We start from the raw sequence: 26,425 nt of genomic DNA, 5'->3' as shown, positions 1-26,425 counted from the left end.
TCTTGAAAGAAAGAATCTTTTCTGGCCTGGTCACAGAGAAATATGAAAACGGAAATAGGAAAGAAGGATGTGATATGAGAAGGACTCAATGCACTCATGCTGACTTTGAAGTTAAAAGAAGGAAGATGTTAACCAAAGAATATAAGTGGCTTCTAGAAGTTGAGAATATTCCTCAGCTGGCAAGTCTGAAAATCAAAAATAACAGAATTCTGCCAAAATGTGAATGAATAAGAAAACTGAATCTTCTGTAAAGTCTCCAGAAAGAAATGTAGTTCTGTTAATACTTTTATTTGAGCTTTCTATGACCTGTCTGGGAGCTATAACCTATAAAATTATAAGACCGTGAATTTGTACTCTTTAAGTGGTTAACTTTGTGAGATTGCAGAAGCAATATAAAACCAATATAAGTTCCAAGCAAATTCTTGGAATATTTGCATATTTGCCACAGATATGTGGAGAATTTAAGACATTTTCCCATATCCAAACTGCTATGTTGAGCCCTCATTTATCATGTTTACAAAAATAGATAACTTTGGGTCCAAAAGAGTAGTTTAATACTCAAAATCCCCATTATGCAAGTTTCACTACCTAACACTCCAATCTCCAATAGCTATACTATTTAACTGAATTCAAATAATGTATTTATTATTCTACCTTATGATAAATTATTTTAATATTCTTTTTATAATTTTTATATACCTTTAAATGACAGATGACTTAATTCTACATATCTCTAGAAGTTCTTACATCACAATTTCTAAAATCACTGTAATAACAGTCAGGAATTCCTTTGTGATTGACATCTCTCTCCCCTTATTCACAATATACACATCAGTGCTGGTGTCCCTTATATTTAATTCTAGAGTAAACACCCTTTTCTAAACTTCTACCATAACACTTATCAACCTGTACACAATTTAACCTGTACCTTGCACAATACACTAAACTTATGGAAGAAATGATGATTTATATACATAACCTAGGTCTAAATTTAGTAAGATAAATATTAATCAAAATGACCTAACAGATGCAATTCGTATTTAATGGAAAAAAAAACCTATGTTTATTTAAAAACAACAAAAAGAAAGCAAAAGAAAACAAAAAATTGCCCCCTTGATTTTTAACCACTTTGTCCTATTATTTTTAAATTAAGTATATGTATAAAATAAAATTCATCCTTTTCACTGTTTGATAGTAGTAAGAACAAGGAATGGTCTGAAACCTGAAGTTCTACCTTACTAGTAAGCTAATAAGTTAGCTTGGCAGAAGATACTCCTGGTCAGAAATAAATGACTTTATTACTCATAATAATAACATTAGCTCCAGTTATTTGAACCACAACCCTCACAGCACAATGCAAAGACGGCCAGATGATACCTGAACATGCAGGAAGGTACGTTACAGGAAAGGAATCTCAAGCTTAGAGAACCTGAATATTTTTTTATTGATTCTGTACCTTTTCCCAGTGGGAGACTTAATTTTTTATACAGGACAGTTAAAAAAAAAATGTTCCTCCTTTTCTGGGAGGAGATACCATTTCTACTTTCTAAGATTATTTTTTTCTTTACTTTTGAGAAAAATGTCAGAATAAATGGCAGTCAATGCCTCTTCTTGTGAGATGTGTAAAGACAGGAGAGGTCCTTGAAGAAATATCTCTCCTCAATATACATTCTGTACTGCTGTATCATCTTGGCTTTCAGTGTGTTCACATGCTTGCACCATTTTGTGGTCATTGATAAATCTGAACAGCAGAGACTGGGACAAAAATCTGCTTAGTTTTAGCCAGCTGTTATTTAATTAAGACTATTATCAACAGAATTCCAAGCAGTGTGATGAAGTTAGCTTGCCATGTTAACTTGGAGCCCTGAGTCCAATCTGGAGAACAAACCCTTAAACAAAACCATCAGTGTCCATAGAAAGTCAAATGGCTTTCTTCTTACATTTATGAATTGACTTCCCTCTTGGCAGAAGGTATTGCTCAGTGCAGCAGGATGTGTTAGCAAATGTACAACTATTGCCTTCGTTCACAGGGAGAAAGTTAGAACAAATCTATTATTCACAATAACCTTCACCAGTGAGTTGAGGATGAGTTGATGTCTCCAAGGGCTAGGGTTTTGTAATTGATCACTTTGGCTAAAGTCAGGTACCAATTTTATATGGTCTTTTGTAAGTAAATTACTCCCTTCTTGGAGATGACTGTAAGAAATACAAAATAAATACTGTATGTACATTATCCCTTCAGAAAACTTTCTCAAATGTCTTTGTTTTCTATGGTTACTATAACAAATTATTATAAATTTGGTCACTTAAAACAACAGAAATATATTCTTTTTTAGTTTTAGAAGCCAGAAATCCAAAATCAAGGTGTTGGCGGGGTAGTGCTTCCTACAGGCTGTAAGGAAGAATTTGTTTCTTGCCTCTTCTAACTTTTGGTGGCTCTAGGCTTTCCTGCTCTAGTGGCTAAATCACTCGCCCTCTGCCTCTGTGGTCACACTGCCTTATCCACCTCTGTCTGAGAATTCTCCTTCTGCTTTTACCTCATAGACACACTTGTTATTTGAGTTAGGGCCCACCTGGGTAGTCCAGGATAATATCATCATTACAATTATTTTAACCAAATTGCATCTGCAAATTACACCCTTTGCTAAATAAGGAAAAATTCATATGTTCTGAGGATTGAGGTGTGGATAACTATTCTGGAGTTTACCATTCAGCTAAGCACAACAAATAACTAAGTATAGCTCCTTTTTCTTTTTCTTTTCTTTTTTTTTAGGTTATTTCTACAGTCATTGGAGGACTACATAATCTAATGTGGTGTTTACTTAAACAATCGAAGATCTGTCATAACCACCACTAAGGAGCAATCACCACACTTCTGCCATAGAGACAAGTTAATTCCTTGCCTCCCACAAGAAGTACAATTCTGGGGATATATGTAATATCTCCAAACTGAAAATGCTGACAATTATTGGTGATCTGGAGATCTGAACTACATCACACAAGGACAGTGCAAATAGGTGGTACCTCCAACATCGCCTCTGACTGGGTGGGAAAACTTAGGGTTTCCAATTTAGTTAGAATCATCACACTTAGTGCATCCTTTTTGGAAAAACTGCCTACAGGCAGTCGATACTACTTGACTCATTTGTGTGTTCACTAACTAGGTGACATTTGTCCATACATGAAATGACTAAGTGATAGCTATGGGAATGGAATGTGGCAGACATTGGGAGTTTCTGGCAGATACTTTGCATGGGAGAAGCTGAAAATTGGACTATTCCCTGCTGTTTCTTAAGGAAGCCTGCAAGGGTGTTTCTGAAAGAAATAAATTATTAATGTCTCTCCTCATAATTATACCTCTCTGAGTCTAAGGTATTTTTTTTCCACGTGCCACAAGTTTTGCTGTGGTAGATACACAGTACAATTTACAGATAATGTATCATAAAATTGTACACCTTAAATGCACATAATTTTATTAAACAATGTCACCCCAATAAACTTAAAAAATGGCTGCCAGGAGCTCTTCTTAGGTATATTCTTTCTCAAGGTTCACACTTCTGTATTAAATTTAATTTCCTATGCATAGCTTTCAACTGAAGTCACATTTTGCTCATCTATGTAATTTTATTTATTTATTTAGTTGAATTTTTAAGGCAACCAAGTATTATAATTTGTTGTACCTTTTCCTCAATGGTGCATATTTTTCACATCTTACATGGTCAGCAATGAAGCAGCAGTACTAAATACTTCTGTAATCAGAACTATATGTTCAGTTGGTAGTGAATCTTATATTTAATGTTTTAATTCTCAGGTATAATTATTGATAATACAAAATATATTGAAAAAAAATGAACCTAGAAAATGTTCCATCTTCTCAGTCCTTATTCTGCCTTCTTGCATACCCAATTCTATGTTTACACTGAAAATCTTGTTCATGTATTATTTACATTTTAAAATATATTCTAAGCATTGGCTATGCAAGAGGCATATTGACCTCTTTTCAGCTTGGAAAGGTCACCAAAATAAAGATTTCTTTTTAGATTGTGTGTTAATTGAGCATAAGATCTTTTAAATCTAGCTGGAAATAAAATAAGTTAAACAAATCTAATTTAATGTTTAGATCTCTAGAGCAAACTTTTTTGGATAGAATTAAATATTTTCTTTGTGATAGACTACACTGTCTTTTCCAAAACTCTTATGTTGAACCTTTAACCTCTAATGTAAATGTATTTTGTAGGTAGGGCCTTGAAGGGGGTAATTAAAATTTTTAAAAAAATTATAAGGCTGGGGCCTAAATTCAGTAGGACCAGTATCCTCAAAAATAGAAGAGACGTGAGAGACTTTTCTCTCTGTGTGTGCACAGAAGAAAAGCCATGTGAGGAATAAGAGAGAAGGCTGCCTGCAGGCACAGGAGAAAGACTCCCCCGAGACTGACCACACTAGCACCCTGATCTCAGACTACCAGCCTCAAGTATTTGAGAAAACAAATTTCTGTCATTTCAGCCTCACACTCCATGGGATTTTGTTAAGATATCCCAAGAAACTAATGTACTTTTCAATTAATGTGTAGTTGTATTCATAGTTAGAAGCGGCTTTGTCACTGGAGTCAGTATTCCTGAGCTCGCTTGAGTCTTGCTCTTAAGACATATTAGCTGCCGGAACTTTAGCAAGCGAGTTCGCATCTTTGTATCTCTATTTCCTTACCTGTAAAATGAGAATAATTATAGTTTCTACTTCATAGCATTATGCTGATGATTAAATGACATATTACAGCTAAAGACCTTGGAACAGTCCCAAGAAATAAAATAATTAGTCATGATGAATATGGTGGTGGTGGTGGTAGTTATATAGACTTGCTGGAGAATCAAAAGGTCTAAAAATTAATTTTAGGCAGGATAATTGTGATCTTAATAAAATGTAAATGCAATATCTCAGAATATAACAGTTACGATGACACATGTTTAGATTTGGGGCATGGTTAATGGCCGAGTCTGCTTCATCTGCAAATCCTCAGAGGCGCCCACGTTTCTCTAATGGAAACCAAGTGTTGACATCCTTAAAATATGGTTAATACGTAGCATACATCTGCTGTTTAGACAGGTGCTCCATATTTTGAGATGACTTTAGGAGCTACAGAAGTATAGCATTAAATGAAAATAGTTTAGGTTGGTGGAATAATTTCACATAACAGCTAAAAACTCAGCACACAAACTTTTTGTTATATCTGTTTTTTCTGAACTTAGGGTGTTTTGAGCCCTACCACCCTGTTTTAGGCTTGTGTTCAGATACTGGTGACCTTAAGATCATGCTAGCATTGCTCTTAGTTCTTACACTTGTGCAGCATTCCAAGTTTACTAGCTGCAAAAGACAAACAACAAAAATGATATTTTACCAATCTGACCCATTTTTTCCAAAATAGACCATGACTTCAGGTTTATCAAAAGAAACAATTCTCTGATTTGTAACTCTCTTAAGCCAAGGACCGATATTCTTTGCTGTTGGAAAAGACCAAAGTCAGACAACAATTGTGTGTAACTGAAAAGAAAAGAAAAGAAAAGAAAAGAAAAGAAAAGAAAAGAAAAGAAAAGAAAAGAAAAGAAAAGAAAAAAACCCAACAAAACCACACATCTTGTTGGATGCATAAGAGGTAAATTTTGCCCCTCCCCTCAGCATAAACACCCATGTGCTATGCAACTAAAAAAGGAAAACAATGAGGCAAAAGTTTCCAAGTAATAAAATAATTAGAAAATAAACTTTTATAAATATATCTAACATTATTTTGGTTCAGAATATAAGGTGTGTTTTTTTTGCCTAAATAAACTAGATAAATAATAAACAAGTAAGCAGATAAATTGAAAATGGATCAACAATCTAATCATTAAGGGAAAAAAACATGAATTGCTTGATTTTCAAAAATTTGGAAATAAACATTCATAAATCCAAAATAATGACATTGACCAACAGAAAGGGTTTTTTTTTTTACAAGGCTCCACATAAGTTGGAAGAAATAGTATATTAGCGACCACATGAGAATAGATCCTCCGACAGTTTCTTATTTTTCTTTTAATAAAAGATATATTTACCAAAAGTAAATTGAAATGCTATTGATTTTTTGAAGTGCAATACATTTCAAGGTTGACATTTAAACATAGACCCAAGGTTTAATGATATTCTTAAACCAAAATATAGTTCTTGCATACAGACAAAAATGCTATTGTATTGGAATAAAGGAGCCTTCTGTAAGCGAATGAACTTATAGAATGAAGTTTCTAACACTAGAGTAGAATGAAAAATACTGTGGGGATACAAGTTATCATTTTCTTAATTAATTAATTAATTTTATCTTTCTAGCAGCAAATATCACAGGCCAATGACTGCATTTAGAACAACAGTTATATCAAGTATTCTAATATCAATAAAATCTCACATGAAATATTTACATATTTTAGTAGTAAATGTTGACACAAGTAAATGACATTCTTTCCAGGTTTGGCCTGCTCAGTGGACTGTGCCTAATATCAGAGAAAAGATTCAAGGCCTGAATCAACTATGGACTCTCATATTTATATACACTCATGCAAAACACCCTGTCTGGTGGCACTTACACTCCCACAGGGAAAAACTGAGAGAGGAGGGTGGCTGTGTGATAAGTATACTTGATTAGTAAGGCCCAGGATTGGGAATCATAATTCTTGAGAAATCAAAGTATGGCCACTGAGAAGCTGGGTGACCCTGAATAAATGAGTTAATCCCTGAACATCACATGTTTTATCTTTAGAATTAAGAATATTGTCTTAAGGAAATATTTGCAATATTATAAAAGGTGTCTTCCATTTGCCAAGATTTCTACTAAAATTAGTTTTCTTTGCCCATTGAAACTCTTAAGATACCAGAAACCTGAGATGCAGATCAGAAACAATTTTTTAAACCAAGGTTGGTGTTTTTTTTCTCTACCAAAGTTAACATGGGATAATAAATATAAACATTGACCCTTGCTTCTTTGTCTTCTGATGATGAAGACTTTTTCCTTGAAAGTTCCTAGGTTACTGATCTTAGACTCCAGACCTTAAACTTGAGGAAGGGTAGACAAAGAGGTTGTTTTTCCATCAACACGATCTGAACAAACTGCTTCTCCCTATAAGATAACCTCCCTGCCTTATTCTTTTCTAAAATGATTGACTGTGATGACATCTATTATAATTACAACTTTTCATTCTCATTTGCATCACTAAGGGGATGGCTTCTCTATTCACCAGCAGAGATATCAAAACGTAGCATGCGTGAATTTTACATGACATAATGAGGAAAACAAAAACAAAGGAACATTGTGTGCTTTCATTTCATTTCCTTATTATAACTAACTTAAATTGCCTCATGGGAATGGAATGGCTTAAGCCTGGTTCTATCAGGATTCTCTGTGATAATTTACCAATTCCAAGTGTTCATGGATGACAAAGCATTGTCACATGGAAAAAGGCCTGAAATCTCGCAAAGCGTTAGGCAGGTTGTTCAAAGATCACGGGCTGCATTTACTCTCTATCTCTATCTCAATTCTCGATTGCTATTGTTATCTCTTCTAGCATATATATACACACACATAAACCTTCTTATACATACACATATATCTACAAATACAAAGACAGATCCCAGATTTGAAATGTATATTAATGAGAGAACAGCTGTATTAAGATTCTTCAGAGAAATAGGACTAATAGAATGTGACTATATAGAAAAAGGTATTGACTCTGTGATTAAGGAAATTGGCTAGTCCAAAATCTGCAGAATGGGCTGGTAGTCTACAGACACAGGAGAGCTGACTTTCCAGTTCTAGGGCAAAGGTCAACAGGCTGCAGGTCTAGAAAAGGTGGCTGTATAGATGATGTCCAAAAACAGTCTATTATGACTTGGCTCGGTATGTGAATGTCCCAGGTTCGACTCTATCCTTCTCCACCCTTTTCCTTCTCCTTTCTCTCTCTATTTCTTCCACTCCCGCAACCATAGCTCGATTGGAGCAAGTTGGCTGTTGGTGCTGAGGCCAACTTCAAGACCTTACCTCAGGTGATAAAATGGGTTAGTTGCCAAACAACGAAGCAACAGCCCCAGATTGGCAGAGCATCGCCCTATAGGGGGCTTGCCGGGTAGATCCTGGTCAGGGCACATATAGGATTCTATCTCTCTGCCTCCCCACTTCTCACTTTAAAAAAAGCAAAAACAGTCTGCTAGAGAATTCCCTCTTATTCAGGCAATGTGACTTTTAGATACCCAGAGTAAAGAAAAGTCTATGACTTAAAGGACAAAGTTAACTTTAATTTTAGCATAATTTTCCCATCACTATTGCCATCTTTGTCTGCATCAACAAAATTTATAAATGCTTAAATGGGTTGTTCTATTTTATTATTTTTTAATACACAATGAAAATCCCACCCTCCCTTGAATATTGCATATAAAACATGAAAAAAACTTAAATTTATATTACTAAGTGAAAGAAACCAATCTGAAAAGACTACTGAATGATTCTAACTATATGTCCTTCTGGAAAAAGCAATACTATGGAGACAGTAAAAGAAAATCAGTGGTTGCCAGGGTCTTGGGCAGAAGGTTGAGAAGGATAAATCAGCTAAGCAAAGCATGAGGATTTTTAGGGCAGTGACAATATTCCATATGATACTACAATGATGGATAAATGTCATATATTTGTCAAGACCCATAGAATGTATACCAAGAGTGAACCCTAATGTAAACTAGGGACTTTGAATGATTATGATGTGTTAATGTAAGATTCATTATTTGTAACACATGCATCACTGTGTTGGGGAAATTTTCATAATGGGAGTGCTATGCATGTGAGGGGTCACTGGGTAAGTGTGGTCTCTATTACTTCTGCATAATTATGTTCTGAATTTAAATTGCTCTAAAAAAGCAGTCATAAAAAATATACTGTAGAATTTTGTTAAAGCCACAATCATCTTATAATCTTTCTGACTCATTGGAAAGTTCCTGATTTTCATGTGATATATCTAGTTTTATATCTGAGCACACTGAGATGTCCTTGAGCCAAATTTTTCAAGTCAAAACAAAATTCTGAACCCATCAATTTAAAGAGGATTTAGTAAATGGAATAAGAAATGGCAGTTATTTATTAATTAAATTTAATATTTAAAATTTACTTATTAAAAAATATTATAACTCCATGATAACAAACATTATACTTTGGTCAAAGTCAGTGTGGATTTCAGACTTTATGCTAGATACAAGATATAGTCCTTTTAAATATTTGGCACTCCTGGGAACATACTAAGAAAGATGTCAAGTCAGATGGGGAAACATTATATATTATCATTGGAAACTATGTAAGTAAACATTTACTTTACTTTTCCATTATAAAATATAAGAGATTATTATACACATGATTAGGACTCAGAAATTGTTTGCTGAATTATTTACTTCTAGTTTTTTCTGAGTCTTGATGGTTGGCAGGGTTTATAGTGAGGAGGATAAAAACACAGCATTAAAATGTACCTCATTTTTTTATATTAAAATGAGTTGAAGTCCTTTCTCTCTTTCACATCATTTTTACAAAAATGTTTTACAATCTGGGTACTATGAGAGAATCACATCAATGTCAACACTAATGGAAAAGAAGAAAGCCCAGCACAGGGGGAAAATATTATGTTCAAGGGATATGATAGTTGGTGGGCAACACGTATAGCACATATATTTTTATTTATGTATACATGTATATCCGAAATAGAGTTCTATGTTAAAAAATCAGTAATTCACACACTATATTTATTACTTATTAGCAGTTAGTTAAAAGGTAAACAAAAAGTCAAACATTTCTAGTTGTTTTCTATAACGAGAATTTTTAGAATTGCTTTTCTTCTACATTCTCACAAATTAAAATCTTTATAACTAGTCTAATTAACTCAAATGGCATTCTATAGGTGAAACTAAAGAAAACAGTTACTGTAAAAAGAAGACCTTATAAACATTTTGTTCAAAGCCTTCTTTGTCTTATCAAGTATTTGCACAGATTTCAATGGTCTGAAGGTATCTTAATTTTACTGCTATTTCCTAGAAGTCATACAATGCAGATAGAAAAAAAAATTCTACATGTAGGAATATAGATTTGTTAAAAAAATAATTAAAATGACTCACAATTTTTGAAATTATTAAAATAAAGTTTGAGAAAAGAAAAATTCAAAGGAGATACTTTTATATGCCTTTCATTATACTCTCTAGAGAAAATAAGATTTAGAATTTAAAACTCTCTTTTGTGGGTTACATAAAACATTCCTTCTGGCATATGTCACAAAATAAGTTGTCAGCCAATTTACAAAGTCACCATAAATTCACACTATCCATTTTCTATGAATTATAGTTTTGCAAGTGGCATTTATACCATATGCACAATGGATTTTCTATATATAAACTAAATTATTTGATTTACAAGCAAATGAGTGATCAATCCAAACCATAATTTCATACATAAACAGGTTTGCTATAATCCAGAAGTTAATCACACTCAAATGAATTCATTAGCTAACCAACATATTTTTGATAAAACTCCAGTCTGTGAAGCCCACAAGATTGTATGGCATTAGATTTTGTTGCTGCTAGAACCATATGGTATTTTTCTCCTCAAAGCACATTTGGAAGACTTCTTGCTGTGGCTTTTCATTTGATAATCTCAATTTAAAATAAAATCTTTCCAAAATACTCATTTGACTATCCATCTAAATCAGTACAATTGAAAAATGCTTGAAAAAAATGAATTAAGTTGTTGTCAAATGTTGTTAGTTGAAATCTGTAAGATTTTTTTTATGCAAATAATATTTTCTAGGCACCCTCTACACATAGAGCATTTTACTAGTTACTGAGAAGATATTTAATGTAAGAAAAGGTCACCTCAAAAATTTTTGTTTAGGAGCTTCCTCCAAGGTAGAGAGATGAGATGGTGATGATTAGGTTAAGAAAAAAAAACTGAGTAGTCACATGTAATTAAGTACTCAACTATATAAATTGTTGGTCAAATAAGTTTGTAAATATGATATATATGTTTGCTCGCTTATAGTTTGCATTGGGTGTGGGGGACATGCTGTAAGCAGGTAGGGTCATTATAACCTAAGGCTTAGTTTTAAGACTAAGCCTTTCCCACCCTATTAATACTAAGATCTTCTCAACACTAAAGCTTTTCCCCACACCCTTGACTGTTGCATGATGTGGGGTGGTGCACTCTCATGAGAAATCCATTATGCCTCAGATAAGTGACTTTGTATCAGAGACTTGCTTGTTTGTATATTGGATTAAAGGTTTTGATTTCTACACTATAAAATGGGGCAGAAGAGCCCATGCAGGAGGAGAGTAGAGAAAGGCCATGTGGAGGAGAGGAGAAGCAGCCAAGATGGCGGAGTGCTGAATGAGAAGCCAGTTTGTGCAGAGTTTGTGCAGAGAGAAGAAGATGGGGAACAGAGGTGAATAAGGCTGGTGAGGTACAAACCTTTGATTCTAGGAAACTCGTATAAGTCAGTGGCTTTGGGAGCCCTGAATGGAAAGGGAGGTGTTTTCCCCCTGTGTGTATTTCTTGTCTGCTGGTGCAAGCTAGGATTAAAGCTAATGGCCCACCATTTCTTGGCTCCGTTTTTCATTACTGTCTGTCCGAATAAAATGCAATCCTGCATGGGCCAGGCAGCTGTGATGGTGGCTGCTACTGGCCATACAATAATAAAGAAAATAAATTTAGTAGTATTATTGTGACTGATAAATTTTGATAAATGATAGAGAAAATGGAAATTGAGCTTATCTTTGAGACAATATATTTTTGTAATATAGACAACAGAAGAAGAGAGAATTTTCTTGCAGTGTATATATGCATTGGGCAACCATGGAAGGAATTTAATCTAAGACATTCAAAGATTTTGAAACAGAAGAAACCTGGTGTATGGCCAGTGACTGCCACCGTCATGGCCATGCAGGTTCTCATTGGATTCAGGCAGACAATAAAGAAACAGCGGAGCCGAAAAATGGTGGGCCATTCCTAAGCTAGGCAGAGAAAGACAAATATCATATGATCTCATTATATCTGGAATCTAAGGAACAAAATGAACTGAGGAATGAAATAGAGGCAGAGGCAGGGTCACAAGGACCAGAGGGACAGCTATCAGAGGGAAGGGGGATGAGGGGTTAGGATCATATAAGGTGAAGGGATTAGTAAAATTATATATTCATAACACAGAGACACGGATAGCAGAACTGCAGATCTCAGAGGGAAGGGAGGGAGGATTTGGGGGGACAGAGGCAAAGGGGGTATAGATAGGGACATGGGGAGGGGAGGGAGTGTGTTGTTTTCAGTGGGATGCTTGAATCCATGTTAACACAATAAATTAAAAAAAAAAGTCTCACACCAGTCAACAAGCAAACAGACAAGAAAAACACTTCCCTCTCATTCAGGGCTCTCAAAGCCTTGAAAAATTCTCTGGTTCTACAATGTTGGACAAATGAGTTTGTAAAATAGGATTTTTAAGTTTGCTCACTTTTATTGTTAAAAAATGGCTCTGGTAACCATGGGTGTGCTCGCCCTCAAAGCAGGGCAGTTGATTGCAAATTGTGGATTGCATTTCTGCTTGGGAGGGGCCATTTTTTTGCTAATGTTTAATGGAGGAGAGGTTTTCTGGCTCCAGAAAGTTTTAAAAAGGAGAAAGAAGCCAGTTTTGCAGAAAAAAAAGCCATGTTGGCTGGTGTAAAGCCAGTAGCCACAGCCACCATCACAGCCGCCTGGCCCATGCAGGTTTGCATTGGATTCGGACAGATGGTAATGAAACAAGGGAGCCAAGAACTGGTGGGCCATTAGCTTTAATCCTAGCTTGCACCAGCAGGCAAGAAATACACACAGTGGGGAAAATACTTCCCTTTCCATTCAGGGCTCCCAAAGCCACTGACTTATTTGAGTTTTCCTAGGATCAAAGGTTTCTACCTCACCAGCCTTATTCACCTCTTTTCCCCATCTTCTTCTCTCTGAACAAACTCTGCACAAACTGGCTTCTCATTCAGCATTCTGCCATCTTGGCTGCCTCTCCTCTCCTCCACGTAGCCTTTTTTTGCTCTCCTCCAGCATGGGCTTCTCTGCCCCATTTTATAGTGTAGAAATCAAAACCTTTAATCCAATATACAAACAAGGGAGTCTCTGATACAAATCACTTATCTGAGACATAATGGGATTCCTCATGAGAGTGCACCATTCCACATCATGCAACAGTCAAGGATGTGGGGAAAAGCTTAGTTTTGAAACTAAGCCTTAGGCTATAACAATCCTGTCTGCTTATAGCCTTTCCACACACCCAAGGCAAACTATAAGCGAGCAAACATCATATATACAACTTATTTGACCAACAACTGGGAAAGAGAGAGAAGCCATGTTTGCAAAGTGAGTGCAGAGAGAATGTAGAGTGCTGAAGAAGAAGCCAGTTTGTGCAGAGAAGAGAAGGTGTGCAGATGGGGAACCAGAGATGAGGGGCTTTTGTGAGCTCTGCTGAGACTGGTGAGGCCTTTGATTCTAGGAGGAACTGGAGAAGATTCTCCTGGTTGTAGAACTGGAGGAAAGTTGTTTTCCTTGTGTGTTTGCTCATTGGCCTGTGCAAGACTTTAACAAAAGAATGGACCACCATTTTTTGGCTACATTGCTTCTTTACCATCTGCACAAATCCAATGAGAACTGGCATATGCATGGCCATGATGATGGCGGCTACTGGGCATACACACAACCGGGAGAATCTTCTCTGGTTCCTCCCACCATCAAAGGCCCCACAAGTCTCAATGGAACTCACAAAGCTCCTCAGCTCTGGTTCCCCATCTGCATACCTTTTCTCTCTGCAAAAACTGGCTTCTTCTTCAACACTGTATTCTTTCCACTCTCCCTGCAAAACTAGCTGGTCCCACAAAGACCCCTCCTTCAGTAAACTTTAGCAAAACAATGGGACCTCCCAAGTAGTAATGTAATCCACAATTTGCAATCAACAGCCCTGCTCTGAGGTCAAGCACACATATGGCTGCTCAGTGCCATTTTTTAACAATAAAAGTGAGTAAACTCAAAAAATACAAATTTTCCAAACTCATTTACCTATTTTATTTTATTTTTTATTAAAATTTTTTTTTCTTTATAATAAATTTTTTATTAATGGTAATGGGATGACATTAATAAATCAGGGTACATATATTCAAAGAAAACATGTCTAGGTTATTTTGTCATTAAATTATGTTGCAAACCCCTCGCCCAAAGTCAGACTGTCCTCCGCCACCCTCTATCTAGTTCTCTGTGCCGCTCCCCCTCCCCCTAACTCTCTCCCTCCCTCCCTCCCATGTCCTCCCTCCCCCCACCCTTGGTAACCCCCACACTCTTGTCCATGTCTCTTAGTCTCATTTTTATGTTCCACCAATGTATGGAATCATGTAGTTCTTGTTTTTTTCTGATTTACTTATTTCACTCCTTATAATGTTATCAAGATCCCACCATTTTGCTGTAAATGATCTGATGTCATCATTTCTTATGGCTGAGTAGTATTCCATAGTGTATATGTGCCACATCTTCTTTATCCAGTCTTTTATTGAAGGGCTTTTTGGTTGTTTCCATGTCTTGGCCACTGTGAACAGTGCTGCAATGAACATGGGGCTACATGTGTCTTCACGTATCAATGTTTCTGAGGTTTTGGGGTATATACCCAGTAGAGGGATTGCTGGGTCATAAGGTAGTTCTATTTGCAGTTTTTTGAGGAACCACCATACTTTCCTCCATAATGGTTGTACTACTTTACAGTTCCACCAACAGTGAATGAGGGTTCCTTTTTCTCCACAGCCTCTCCAACATTTGTTATTACCCGTCTTGTTGATAATAGCTAATCTAACAGGAGTGAGGTGGTATCTCATTGTAGTTTTGATTTGCATTTCTCTAATAACTAATGAAGCTGAGCATCTTTTCATATATCTGTTGGCCATTTGTATCTCTTCCTGGGAGAAGTGTCTGTTCATGTCCTCTTCCCATTTTTTTATTGGATTGTTTGTTTGTTGTTGAGTTTTATGAGTTCTTTGTAAATTTTGAATATTAGGCCCTTATCTGAGCTGTTGTTTGAAAATATCATTTCCCATTTAATTGGCTGTCTGTTTATTTTTATATCAGTTTCTCTTGCTGAGCAAAAACTTTTTATTCTGATGTAGTCCCATTCATTTATCTTTGCCTTCACTTCTCTTGCCATTGGAGTCAAGTTCATAAAATGTTCTTTAAAACCCAGGTCCATGAGTTTAGTACCTATGTCTTCTTCTATGTACTTTACTGTTTCAGGTCTTATATTCAGGTCTTTGATCCATCTCATTGCATCTTTTTCGATTTCTCTTAACAATGCTTTGTAATTTTCATTATATAGGTCCTTTACGTTCTTTGTTATGTTTATTCCTAGGTATTTTATTTTTTTGTTGCAATCGTGAAGGGGATTATTTTTTTGAGTTCGTTTTCTAATATTTCATTGTTGGCATAGAGAAAGGCTATGGACTTTTGTATGTTAATTTTGTATCCTGCGACCTTACTGTATTGGTTTATTGTTTCTAATAATCTTTTTGTGGAGTCCTTCGGGTTTTCGATGTATAGGATCATATCATCAGCAAAAAGTGATACCTTTACTTCTTCTTTTCCGATATGGATGCCTTTTATTTCTTTGTCTTGTCTGATTGCTCTGGCCAGAACTTCTAGCACCACGTTAAATAAGAGTGGAGAGAGTGGACAACCCTGTCTTGTTCCTGATTTAAGGAAGAAAGTCCTCAGTTTTATGCCGTTTAATAGGATGTTGGCTGATGGTTTATCATATATGGCCTTTATCATGTTGAGATATTTTCCTTCTATACCCATTTTGTTGAGAGTCTTAAACATAAAATTGTGTTGTATTTTGTCAAAAGCCTTTTCTGCATCTATTGATAAGATCATGTGGTTTTTGTTCTTTGTTTTGTTGATATGGTGTATTACGTTAACCGTTTTGCGTATGTTGAACCATCCTTGAGATTCTGGGATGAATCCCACTTGATCATGATGTATTATTTTTTTAATATGTTGTTGTATTTGGTTTGCCAGTATTTTGTTTAGTATTTTAGCATCTGTATTCATTAGAGATATTGGTCTGTAGTTTTCTTTCTTTGTGCCATCCTTGCCAGGTTTTGGTATGAGGGTTATGTTGGCCTCATAAAATGTGTTTGGAAGTATTGCTTCTTCTTCAATTTTTTGGAAGACTTTGAGTAGAATAGGAACCAAGTCTTCTTTGAATGTTTGATAGAATTCACTAGTATAACCGTCTGGGCCTGGACTTTTATTTTTGGGTAGGTTTTTAATAGTTTTTTCTATTTCCTCCCTGCTGATTGGTCTGTTTAGGCTTTCTGCTTCTTCATGACTCAGTCTAGGAAGGTTGTATTGTTCTAGGAATTTATCCATTTCTTCTAGATTGTTGTATTTGGTGGCATATAATTTTTCATAGTATTCTACAATAATTCTTTGTAATCTATGATGTCTGTGGTGATCTCTCCTCTTTCATTTTGGATTTTATTTATTTGAGTCCTGTGCCTTTTTTCCTTGGTGAGTCTTGCCAAGGGTTTGTCAATTTTGTTGATCTTTTCAAAGAACCAGCTCCTTGTTTTATTGATTTTTTCTATAGTTTTTCTGTTCTCTATTTCATTTATTTCTGCTCTGATTTTTATTATCTCCTTTCTTCGGCTGGTTTTGGGTTGTCTTTGTTCTTCTTTTTCTAGTTCCTTAAGGTGTGAAGTTAAGTGGTTTACTTCGGCTCTCTCTTGTTTGTTCATATAGGCCTGAAGTGATATGAACTTTCCTCTTATTACTGCTTTTGCTGCATCCCAGAGATTCTGATATGTCGTATTTTCATTTTCATTTGTCTGTATATATCTTTTGATCTCTGCGCTTATTTCTTCTTTGACCCATTCATTTTTTAGAAGTATGTTGTTTAGTTTCCACATTTTGTGGCTTTTTCCCCCTCTTTTTTGCAGTTGAATTCTAGTTTCAAGGCTTTATGATCAGAAAATATGCTTGATACAATTTCAATTTTTCTAAATTTGCTGATATTGTCTTTGTGGCCCAACATATGGTCAATTCTTGAGAATGTTCCATGTACACTAGAGAAAAATGTATACTCTGTCGCTTTGGGATGAAGTGTCCTGTAGATGTCTATCATATCCAGGTGTTCTAGTATTTCGTTTAAGGCCACTATGTCTTTGTTGATTCTCTGTTTGGATGACCGATCTAGAGCCGTCAGCGGTGTATTGAGGTCTCCAAGTATGATTGTATTTTTGTTAGTTTTTGTTTTAAGGTCAATAAGTAGCTGTCTTATATATTTTGGTGCTCCTTGGTTTGGTGCATATATATTAAGGATTGTTATGTCTTCTTGATTCAACTTCCCCTTAATCATTTTGAAATGACCATTTTTGTCTCTGAGTACTTTTTCTGTCTTGTAGTCAGCATTATTAGATATGAGTATTGCTACACCTGCTTTTTTTTGGGTGTTGTTTGCTTGGAGTATTGTTTTCCAGCCTTTCACTTTGAATTTGTTTTTATCCTTGTTGCTTAGATGTGTTTCTTGTAGGCAGCATATAGTTGGATTTTCTTTTTTAATCCATTCTGCTACTCTGTGTCTTTTTATTGGTAAGTTTAATCCATTTACATTTAGTGTAATTATTGACACTTGTGGGTTCCCTACTGCCATTTTATAAATTGCTTTCTGTTAGTTTTGTATCTAGTTTGATTCTTCTCTTTTGTTTTTCTATCATTTGTTTTTGTTTGTTTGTGTTCCATACTTCTTTCCTCTGTTGCTAACTTTTTTAAGTCAAGTGTTTTTGTGGTGGTTTTTTCAAGGGTGGTTACCATTAAGTAATGAAAAGGGTACCTACTATATTCATTGTAGTACCCTATCTTATAAGTATTTCTGCACTTCATCGTCCTTTGCTACTGTTAATCTCCATCCTCTCCCCCCTTTTTTTCCTTTGTTGTCACAGTTTAAGTTTGGTTTTATTGTGTTCTTGGTGGAGCTGTTACTTGTGGTGTTGTTTTCTTTTGTTCTTTGAATCTGGTTGGAAAACCCCCTTTAGTATTTCCTGGAGTGGGGGCTTTCTGTTGATAAATTCTCTCATTTTTTCTGTATTTGTGAATGTTTTTATATCTCCTTCATATTTGAAGGATAGCTTTGATGGGTATAGTATTCTTGGCTGAAAGTTCCTCTCTTTCAGGGCTTTAAATATTGGGGTCCACTCTCTTCTAGCTTGTAGAGTTTCTGCTGAGAAATCTGATGATAATCTAATAGGCCTTCCTTTATATGTTGTATTCTTCTTTTCCCTGGCTGCCTTGAGAATTTTTTCTTTGTCATTGGTTTGTGTCATCTTTATTATGATGTGCCTTGGAGTGGGTTTGTTGGGGTTAAGAAAACTCGGTGTTCTGTTTGCTTCTTGAATTTGAAGCTTTAGTTCTTTTCACAGGCTTGGGAAGTTCTCGTCTATTATTTGTTTGAGTATATTCTCCATTCCATTTTCTTTTTCTTCTCCCTCTGATATACCTATTATTCTTATGTTATTCTTTCTGATGGAGTCAGACAATTCCTGTAGGGCTTTCTCGTTTTTTATTATTTTTGAGTCTCTTTCTTCTTCTCTCTGTTGTGCCTCAAGTTGTTTGTCTTCTATTTCACTAATCCTATCTTCAATCTGGGCTGTTCTGTTAGCTAAGCTTGTTACCTCGTTTTTCAGCTCGTGAATTGAGTTTTTCATTTCTGTTTGATTTGTTTTTATAGTTTCAATTTCCTTGGTAATATATTCTTTGTGTTCATTGAGTTGTTTTCTGATCTCCCTATATTGCCTTTCTGTGTTTTCTTGTATATCTCTGAGTATTTTTAAGATTTCTATTTTAAATTCTCTGTCATTTAGCTCCAAGGCTTCCAATATGTTAAGTCTTTTCTCCATAAATTTTTCCACATCTATTTGTGTTACCTCTCTTTCTTTTGTATCCATAATATTCGATTTCCTCTTTCTTATTGGCATCTGAGGGTGGTCTTGTTGATAGCACTAATTAGAATTAATAAAGAGTAAAAAGTAAAAAAAAAAAAAAAAAAAAAAAAAAAAGGTAAAACACCCCACAAAAAAAAACAGTAATAATTTATTATTTCCCCCTTTTTTCTTTCTTCTCTTTCCCTCCTCTCCCCTCCTCAGGGAAATATCATGCCTATAATGGTGGGCCTGATTTGGGGTGAAGAGTTCAAGGGGCAAAAAAAGGGAGTAGGGACCTACTAAATGTAAAAAAAAAAAAAAAGGAAGAAAATCTTAGACAAGCATAAGATGATTTGCTTGTAAGTGATGGTCAACTAAGAGATATAATGAGAGGGATAAGAGGCAACCAGAAAAAAGGACTAAAAAAGAATAATAAAGAAGAAAAAAATAAAAATAATAAGTAAAAATCTGTTATATTAAGTGGAGCGAAGACTAAATACAATGGAGACCTCGGGTTGGGAGGACCCAAAATGCCACAAGAAAAAAATAAAAACAAAAGCAAAAAAGAAAAATAAAGCCAAGAAAAGCCTTGAGTCCCAAATTAATTTGTTCGTGATTGAGGATTAAATGGGAGGAAAGTAAAATGAGAAAAGAAAAAACGAATAGAAAGGAAAAAATAAGAAAAAGAGAAAAACGAAGGAAGAAATAAAATAGGAAGAGAAAAAAAAAACAAAATAAAGCAAGACAAAAAAAAACAAAAGAGGAGAGAGTGAGAGTTAAGTGTTTTGGAGTATAACCTTAAAGGAAGGTGAGGATGAAGAAGAGAAATAAAATGTAACACTCATGGGTAGTGTAGTTCAAGAAAAGGGAAGCATAAGATGGGCAGAGAATAGAAGGACCGAGGTGGAGGAAATAAAGGCAATAAGATAGAAGAAACAAACAACAACAACAAAAAAAAATTAGTGGAACAAGTTGTAAAGTCTGTGGATTTTTCTTGATTTTGAGAGGTTAACTTCTTCCTTTTTCTTTTCTCTCCCTCTTCCTGGTTGGTGACTTTTCTCTCCCTCTTCCTGTACCCCAGGCTCTGCCCCTCTGTCACACTTAGGTAGGGATTTGCAGTTCATGGGATTCTATGGCAATGTCATATAATTGGCTTTAGTCTTGCTGGTAGTCAAGGCTTGTTGGCGTTTGCAGGGTCCAACGATGAGAGAGTTTGCTTTCCTGGATTCTCTCTCCTAGTTCCCCCTTTCTGAATTAGCAGCCTGGTGATCCAGCTATAAGGCTGCAACTGCTTCTGCCTGGGGAGTAAGAGGCTCAAAGAGCTGGGAAATCCCCACTCTATCCCCACTCAGTGCAAGGCTTTGGGAAAGGCTCTGGCAGTCAGGGCCTCCAGTGTAATCAGGCGGGGGTGGGAGTCAATTGTTGTCAAGGTGACTGTTCAGCGCCTAGCATTCAGTTGGACCTCTCAACCCAGGTTTTCCACACTTTGTAGCCTGTTTTTGCTGGGAAGAAGAGGCACTAGTCTCTGCTTGCGACTAGTGTAGTATAGATCTTATTATTTGCCAAGTCCTTCTTGTTAGCGTTTATCCCTGAATATGGAGGCTCTATCAATCAGAAGTTGCCCCCGCCCCTTTAGCGAGAGGCACTAAAAAATATCACGCCTCTTGTCTTGGATCGCTGAACTGAGAGAGATCTTATCAATTAGAACCGAGGGTGCGTAGATTTCATGGGTTAAGCTAATTTCAGTGATTGGGTCGCAGCTGTGCTTCCGAAGGTATTTTAGGCTGCCTGCGCGCGCCCCTCCCCCAACGCTTGATTGTTAGCTTGAATGGCTGGGTGAGGTGCCCCGCCCATGGAGAGAATCTCCCAAGCCTCTCCCGCTCGCCCTGCCGCTGGCGGCTGGATCGCACCAGGCGCAGGATAATGGCGCACCCTGGGTGTGCGGGCCAGTAGGGCGCTCTGGACGCGTGGAATGCCCAGGGCACGCGCGCGAATGGGGTGCTCCGGGCACCGGTGGCTGGCGACTCTCTCTCGTAGTGCGCGGGCCGCTGGGAATGTAAGCGGTGCTCGCTCTGCAACCGGACCGGGCGTGCTCCCGGCGGCGGCTCGCGGCGGCTCGCGGCTCCCGAGTGTGGGCTGACTCACCACAGGCGCACTTCCTCGCGGCTTGAATGAACGTCCCTGCGGTAGCTTCCTCCACACCCTCGTCTCTCAGATTCAAGTGATAACAGTCCTTTCGCTTTCAGTTTGTGTGGAATTCCGGAATGCTCCGAGGATAAATTTTTCTGTTTCTAGTTGATAAATTTGTTGTGATTTAGGGGAGAGCTGTCGGACGCGCTGCTCACGGCGCCATTTCCGTGACGTCACTCCATTTTTTATTAAATTTATTGGTGGATATTGGTTAATATTATATAAATTTCAAGTGTATATTGATTGCTATGATACATGATCTGTATATTGGTTTGTTTGTCCACCACCCAAAAAGTCACATCACCATACATTTGGTCTCAAACCTGGTATTTTAGAAAGAAATACTCATGATTAAGGTGCTGAGTATATGAATAGTTTATTATTAAATTAAAATAGATAAGAACAAATAGATGTAAAATAGGAATACCAATTGGTGATGTGTTGAATTCTGTATTTGAAAGTATGGATAACAGATAGGTTGAGTGATTTAAAAAATGATTTGAAAATAAAATAGTGTTGGGCAAATGAGTTTGTAAAATTTGTATTTTTTAAGTTTGCTCACTTTTATTGTTTAAAAATGGCACTGGGCAGCCACTATGTGCTTGCCCTTAGAGCAAGGCAATTGACTGCAAATTGTGGATTGCATTCCTGCTTGGGAGGGCCTGTTTTGCTAATGTTTGCTGGAGGAGGGGTGTTTGTGGGACTAGCTAGTTTTGCAGGGAGAGTGGAGAGAATACAGAGCATTGAAGAAGCCAGTTTTGCAGGGAGAAGGAAGGTGTGCATATGGGGAACCAGAGCTGAAGGGCTTTGCGAGTTCTGCTGAGACTGATGGGGTCATCGATTCTAAGAAGAATGGGAGAAGGTTCTCTAGGTTGTGAACCAGAGAATGTATCAGGGCTTTGGGAGCCCTTAATGAAAGGGAAGTGTTTTCTCTGCCTGTTTGCTAGTCAGCCTGTGTGAGAATTTAATAAAGGAATGGCCCATCATTTTTTGGCTCCATTGTTTCTTTACCATCTGCCCAAATCCAATGTGAACCAGCATGGCCATGGTGGCAGTGGCCCCTGGCCATACACATAGTTATGTTATATAATAGAGAAAACACATTATAGATAGTGTAAGATAAGAGTGACTCAAGTAAGAGAAAGGCGATACATTTAGATAGAGAGCTATTTCAGTCTGAAGTGTTGATGGTTTATTTACCTGACCACTGAAAGGTCAGGAAAACTGTTATTTCAATGAAATGTAATGAGTATTCTTAGTCGTAACAAGCATGAAACTGAGGGTATGACTTTTATCTTCTTTAATGTGAATAGACTCACTTCACTAATTCTTTTAAGAGACTCAGGATGCTTTTAATTAATTCATTAATTTATTTATTCCAAAAAAAATTTAATGTGGATTGTATCATCAAATGTACAAATGTATAAATCAAAGTAAATACAGATAGAAAAATAAAGAGTAGTAAGTCAAATAATATTGGGAATTTATAAATTTGTACATATTATTTCCTAATCATTTGCTGGTGAACCAATGTGACCCTATACTTTCTAATAAATTTCCAAAAGAAAAGAAAATCTCTAAATTCTTTTACTTTTTTCAGTGCAGTTTTTGAGATTTTGTATCCTTTAAAGAATACTTCAATGTTTTATACAATGTTTGTAATTATTATCTGAAAGCAGTTTAATGTGACTATGCCACTCTTCAGCCATAAAGTCACTCTTTCCACATTAATTTTTTGTTGTCATTTTCACAAACAGAGCTGTGATTTCTATTAAATCAACCATTGTTTGTTTGTTTGGTTGGTTTGTTTGTTGTTGCTTTTGGTTTTGTGAAATATACTTTTTACAACCATATATATATATATATATATATATATATATATATATATTGATATCAATAGTCTTTTTGACATTAATGAGACCCAAGGATCTCTCTTTAATTATAATAGCACTTTATGCATTTTTGTTATTTATAACTTACCATGTTATTTTACTGTGCATTAGTTTTCTCATCATACATTAAGTACTAAGGAAACAGTTTCATTACAATTGGCAATGACTCAATCTTCATTTTTCCACTACTATTTAGATTTGTCTCTTTTTTAAAGAATCAGTTAATGATTATATAATTTGAAATATTTTCCTCCTGTACTTTTGCTCTGTTTTTTAATACCTCTCCAAATTATTTTATTCTAAGAAATAAGTTGTATTTTTGTTGCAAAGAATGTTTTCAAGAAATAAAATATCTTAACAAGTGACTCCCTCATCACTTTACTTTTTTCAAACTATTTCAGTAAACAGGCAATAATTTTAAAGAATTTTATAGTAAATTAATATTCATTTGCAAATCACAAACAAATGCCTTTGATATGACATTTCTGTTTATTTTCCAGTCAATTTTAAACAGAAGACCTGAATTAAGTTAGTTCTTTTTTACCAAAAATTTTTATTTGAGATTACAAAAATCTTTGGGAGTAATGAAAAGTTAAATCCATCACACATTCAAATATCAAGATTCCATATGAAATTATGAGAAAACTTAAACTTTGCTTTTCAAGTTGAGTTTATGATTGGCATCATGTAGCATATGTTGTGTTTGATTTTTCAAAGTACATGCTGTATTTATAGCACAGTGAAAGTTTACAATAAAAATTCATCTAGTTTTTGACAAATAATAAAATACTTTTGTTTTAATATTTCAGTTGATTCAGATTCAGTATGGGAAACAGAAACCATATCAGGTATTTTAACAGAAGAACCTCAGTATAGAAAATTTGTTACAATGCTGATGGAAAGCTGTATGAGCAAATAAAGAAAACAGAAGTAATCCAGAGATAATAACTGAAAGAAAAAAAACCCCACTGATCTAAAACTTAAATCCTGAAGAAAGAAATGTAAATTGTCTTTGACTGGTCCCACGAATGATGAGAAACTATCTTCTAAGAGTATCAAAAGAAGCTTGAGGAGAGCCACTTGCAGCTGCTGCAAGAAATTCTATATTACCACTGGGCAATACAACTAGGAACAGTAAAAAGAGAAGGATTTCCCTCTCCCCTTTTCCCGTATTCCAATTTCATTCTATCACCTTCTATTTGGCAAAGAGAGAAAATTGGTAAATAACTAATATATTCCATATTGGAATATATCATTCTACAACTATGTTGAACTGATATGACAAATAAAAACAATTTATTTCTGTCTCAAAAAGGCAACTCTCCTTGGTGCAGTATGTCTCTTGCAACCTCTCTGCAAAGAGAGTGGATACAAGTTCTCAACAGTGATGGTATCCATCTCTTGGTCTCTGTAACAGTGTTCATGTTCTTCCTCTACTTATTTAGTTTCAATCCACTTGAATATCATGCAACTAAAGGCAGCATTATACAATTAATGAACAATTTGTATACAAACTTTTGAGGAAAATGGAGGAAGGACAAAAGTATCGGAGTTGAAAAACAAAAGATAAATAATTGGGCCAACATTATTTTCAAGTAAAAGCTGATTTGAAATACAGCCATAAATAATGATGACTGAGATATTGAATGATTGAAGAGATAAAGTAACAAATAAGAAAGAGATAAAGTGAAATTTAGGATTGTGTTCTTTTTTTGATAATAATTTCTTATTCATTTTTGAATATGATGAAAAGCTTTTACACTTGTAAAATAAAGACATATTTTTTACCATCAGAATACCCTTCCTATCATTATTTTGTTAGTTTCCTACCAATATGTATTTCCCTTTGCAGAAATTTGGGGAGATATATGTAATCTACCACTCATGACATAATATATTTTTGAGGAATAGTCCCTTGTTTTCATATACAATTAAATTTTTGTGCTGATATGAGGTGGTGCAGTGGATAAAGCATCAACCTGGAATGGTGAGGTTGCTGGTTCAAGACCCGGGCTTGCCTGGTCAAGGAATATATGGGAAACAAAGTGATACTTCCTGTCCCCTGGCCATCCTTCCTCCATCTCCCTCTCCTCTCTCTAAAATCAATAAATAAAATATTTTTAAAAAATTTTTAATTTTTAAAATTTCCCTCAAAAGTGTTTATTTTATCCATCATTTAATTTACTATAAAGATGTTTTCATCTTCCTTGTAATTTTTACATATCATTCTATAACTAATCATAATTGCTATCTGACATAGTCTATAATGAAATGTTTAGGAAGTTTTTATATATGCTTCAGAGCATAAATATAATAATGATACCACAGAAAAGCAAAGATCAAAATATAAATATATATATAGACTAAAATCATAATAATTTTTGTGCTATAATTTTATGTACTCCTGAGTAATATAACAATAAGAGAAATTACTAATAACTACTGTCTTTTATTTATTTATTAATAATGAATCACACTGCATAGTAATCGAAATATCCCATTGGTATGGTCCTTTCAGGTTTTTATCTCCCCCAGGAAATAAGAAACAACAACAAAAATTCTTTCACACCTTTGAATTCAGTTAATTTTAAACCACACAACCATGAACTCTTCAATCCTAGGAAGTTATGATCACAGGGAGAGCTCATCCTTTCATCACAGAGTTTAAGAATTATTTTGCTTTGTGCAATTCCACTGGATACACTGTGACAGTTCTTCAATTTCCATTTATTTTTTAATCAAAAGAGTTGTTTCTTTGGCATTGGTCCTGGCCTGAGAAGTTCAAGAGGAAGAAATAGAATCAGCAGGGGCAAAGTGTATGATATTTGAAATATCATCTGCCCTCTACTTTGTTGAAAAATTAAATGAAAGTTAATTTATGTATTAGCACATACTATATATATATACATATATATTATATATATAAATATAAATATATATATGTTCAGTGACTGATCATGTGGATATTTTGGGACTTGGAATCTTTTTAGCTGCTGCTAGCAATAGTCATGAGGAAGACTGGCAGGTGGCTGTTACATACTGGTTATGAAAGGGAAAAAAGAAAAAAGTGAAAGGGAATAGAAGAAATGAAATGTGGTTAGAAGGTAAAAAGGAACAATACAAAAAGTAAAAAAGACCTTCATGTAGTGAAAAGTAATTTATTCTAAATTCAGAATGTCAGATGTACTTCATGTTTGGAATTATACCATATCTCAGAATATTGTACCTTTCCTTTCATATTATGAGACTTCAACCTGGGAAGACAGTGGTGTTGGTAACCACTCTTATCCATGTTTATCTTTCACCTTTCATCTTTGCTAGTGATTGAT

This window comes from Saccopteryx leptura, chromosome 5 (genome assembly GCF_036850995.1).
Source record: "Saccopteryx leptura isolate mSacLep1 chromosome 5, mSacLep1_pri_phased_curated, whole genome shotgun sequence".
NCBI lineage: Eukaryota > Metazoa > Chordata > Mammalia > Chiroptera > Emballonuridae > Saccopteryx > Saccopteryx leptura.
This window is presented reverse-complemented; position numbering follows the sequence as displayed.